This window comes from Alligator sinensis, unplaced genomic scaffold, assembly GCF_000455745.1.
Source record: "Alligator sinensis unplaced genomic scaffold, ASM45574v1 scaffold1274_1, whole genome shotgun sequence".
Lineage (NCBI taxonomy): Eukaryota > Metazoa > Chordata > Crocodylia > Alligatoridae > Alligator > Alligator sinensis.
The window spans coordinates 481831-485120 of record NW_005842570.1 but is presented as its reverse complement, the minus strand read 5'-3'; the positions used below and the strand labels follow the sequence as shown (position 1 = coordinate 485120).

General features: G+C 47.0%; 1 protein-coding gene across 4 annotated transcripts in view; it reads right to left on the bottom strand.

Moving 5' to 3' along the window:
• The window catches only part of NUDT13 (nudix hydrolase 13), a 26509-nt gene that overhangs the window by 20461 nt on the left and 2758 nt on the right, over nucleotides 1-3290 (bottom strand). The window contains exon 1 of one of the 4 annotated variants that reach the window (XM_025214171.1): nucleotides 2996-3284. The exons of 1 other annotated variant lie outside the window; for it this stretch is intronic. The gene's annotated coding sequence lies outside the window, so the exon portion shown is untranslated. Of the gene's footprint in view, nucleotides 1-2995; nucleotides 3285-3290 lie in introns of those variants that run through there. 2 more of the 4 variants (XM_025214172.1, XM_006032401.3) reach the window with 2 other exon arrangements.

The window sequence follows — 3290 nt, the reverse complement described above, 5'->3', positions numbered from 1 at the left end:
CCGTGCCCCCCCCCGCAATGTGCAGTGAGGCTGGTCCCACTGGGGAGCCTGAATTTAATTTTAATAAGTTCCCCTCCCCTCAGCAATTCCATGCAAAATTAGAGGAACCCCATTTTTTGCAGTGATCATGGAAATTGCCTGTTCCAGAGTTTCTGTGAAAGCTGCAAATTTCCTTATGTATGAGGAACCTGAACTCAATGACCTATTAGGCCCCTTCTAAGCCAGAAGCAGGAGAAGATTTTTGCTACGTACACTACAGTTTCATTGGATGAGTCGGTATGAAAAGGCAGATGTAAGAAATATCTGATATGCTTCTAAAATGCTTATCTCTTCAATATGTAAACACCTTCCTTATTTGATAAATGAGGAATTCTTGAGTTGAATAGGCCTCCTAGATTTCACCAACTGCTGGAATTATGGGGGGGTGTTTATTGTGGAGGTTTGGGGGTTCTCTTTGTTTTGATGTTACCTGAAAACAGAGTATTTGGAAAGTTGGATTTGATCAGGTTTTAATGTGCTTGAAGTTTCCTTCCTATGCCTGCTAAAAACTTGAGAACATGGCTTGCAATCAAGTACCAAGTTAATTGCTGTTCTAGAAGGAAACTGCTGATCAAGACAAATAACTGGATCTGGCCTATCGCACAGCCTCAAAAAAACTGATAATAGGATACAGAATCTAAATTTGAGGTAACTGGATCATTTGGGCACAGGGTGACAGTTTTAAGTTACTGCCAGCAAGTTCTGAAATTAGCTGTTTGTTTCCTTTGAGGGGAAGTAAAAATTTTGTCCATATACTACTGCATTTTCTTGACTAGACGATAAGCCCCCCATAATTAGATTCTATATATAGAAAACCTAAATGTCTTAATTTTCCAGATATAAAATCTAATTATTGGAGGTTTTGCCTTGAAATTTTCCCCCTTCTACTGCTACAGCAAGGAGAATATATCAGATACCCACCCTAGCCCTCTGCCTCCCCTCAACTTCTTCTGCCTCCAGAGCTTTCTCCTCTCCTTACCTGTCAGACCCTGCTTTTTCCAAGCACATGGAAGTGAGGAGAAAATTTGAAGTGTCCTTGAAATAAACAGAGCTGTAGTAATTTACACATAGTACCCATAGATTTAGTTCATCCAGAACTGATACATTTTACCTTCTTTGAAAATGCAAATTTTAGTACTCCAGAAACACACTTTTACATAGTACTTTAGCACCTACTTTTTATTTATTTACGTCTTGGACCAGAATAGCTCCAAATTCTATCAAGTCTGTGTGGTGCTACCACCAGCAAGTGTCCTAACTCCCAGACTTTTCAGACTACTCCCAAATCCATGGCAAACATCCCATATGCAAGTCCCAAGGCCTTGGAGTTCAGATGCCCCCTACCCTCACTTGCCCCTAACTAAAAGACTGAAGGAGCAAGGCCTTGGAGTTCAAATGCCCCTAGCCTCATTTGCCCCTAGCAAAAACACTAAAGAAGCCAGCTAAAGGAAACACCTGAGAGAAATTTCCCATCCCCAAAAACTGTGTAGCCAAGATCCTCTCACAAACAGACTTTAGCAGACAGCACAATGGACAGGACTTTACCCTCGACTACAGTTAATCCAAAGCTAAAGAACTCTTGATTTACCCTATAGTCCCTTAAGATGGGCCCCACCAGAGTCAACAATGTTTAAAACCCTGGCAACCCCACAGCTCAGCTGTGTGTGTGATACCGCCCACAAAGGAGCCATGTGCTAATTAGCTCCCACTTATGACTGGAACTGGGTGCTCTTGTCATAGATCCTAGGATGCTCCAAAAATCTATATGCAGTTGACGCATATAGAGGGCAACCTGATCCCATTTCACCTCATTGAGTGTGGGGCCACAATAATCATGTGTGACAGGGGGACTCTGAGTGAACTGTTTGGGGCCTCATTTGGTGATGTTTGCCCAGACATTTAAAGCTGAAGAAACAGGAATCACTGATAAAGGAAAAGAAAACTATGGCTCAGCTGTGGGAGTGAAAAGAAAGTCAAAATGCACCCTATGTAATAGCTCACCATGACTTGAAGAAAGCATGGAGGGGGCCTCTGTTCAACATGCATTAGCATATATCTCATTCAGATATGCAGCACTAAACACAAAGGAGGGTCAGGGGAGATACCATGGGATCAGTCCAGGTGCTTTTCTGCTATGACTAAAGGGAAGATCCCCCTTCCTGACCTTTGAGGCCAAGTCCAGATGAGCACAAACATTTGGTTCCCTGGGAACCACTAGCAGCGGGACACCTTGTCCCTAAACACCTGTGCCACGTGCCCTCTGGTGTATGGCCAGTTATCCCTGGTGGGCCAAGGGCGGCTAGGGCCAGCACAGTTGGGAGATGGGGAAACTGCAGCTGTGTCGCTCCTCCAGCTTGGAGTCTGGCCAGGCCAGCATGGCTATGGCTTCAAGCAGTGCGTACTGTCCCCATGTGTTCTGCCCCACTTTTTTTTTTGTGCAGGATTTTTTGACCCCTGAATCTCCAATAGTCAAAAAAATCTCCCATGCTGCAAGGCAGCAACACAGGAAATGCCCAAATATGTGATGCTACAGACAGGTCTGTGGCACCACATACTGCACAGCCATGTTCATCTGGACATGCTCTACATGCAGAAGCAGGTGGAGACCTGTCCTTGCACTGCAGGCAGGGCCGCCTACCAGTATCTCACTTACATGCCTACTTCATGGAGACAGGGGATCTCCCCCAGCTTCCTCCTTTGGCCCATTGGTTAAGGGCATGCAACACCCAGGGGCATCCAAACCCCAAAACCTCCCAGCTTGGGTCTGCACTAAGATGCCTGCCAGGGCTCTGGAAGTAGCTGAAACCCCAGGCTGATGAGTGAGGGAGGGACGATACTTGCCGGCAATAGTGCCACGTGGATTTGAACACGGGTCTATTCAGTTGATGATAGGTTTCATAACTGATTTGGCTAATTTGACCTGGAACCCCAAATTTAAAAAACAAAACAAACAAACCGAAAAACGGAGGGCACTTGCCCGTGGCAGTGTCACACACCAGAACAAACCAGCTGTGCTCAGCTCACAGACTCGGGCCTAGTCTGTCCGGATACAGGACATTAAAACAAACCCTCTCTACTTTCCCCCTCCTACTCCTTCAGCCGCGGGGCTGGGGGCTACGGTCACCAGGGGGCAGGCGTCATGTGGCGCCACCCGCACGTGCCCTGCCCCGCAGCAGGCCGCAGCCTACCTGGCTCCGGCGCTGCCCGGCCCCCCCCTCTCCTCAGGCGGCCACGTCCCCGCCGCGCCCACG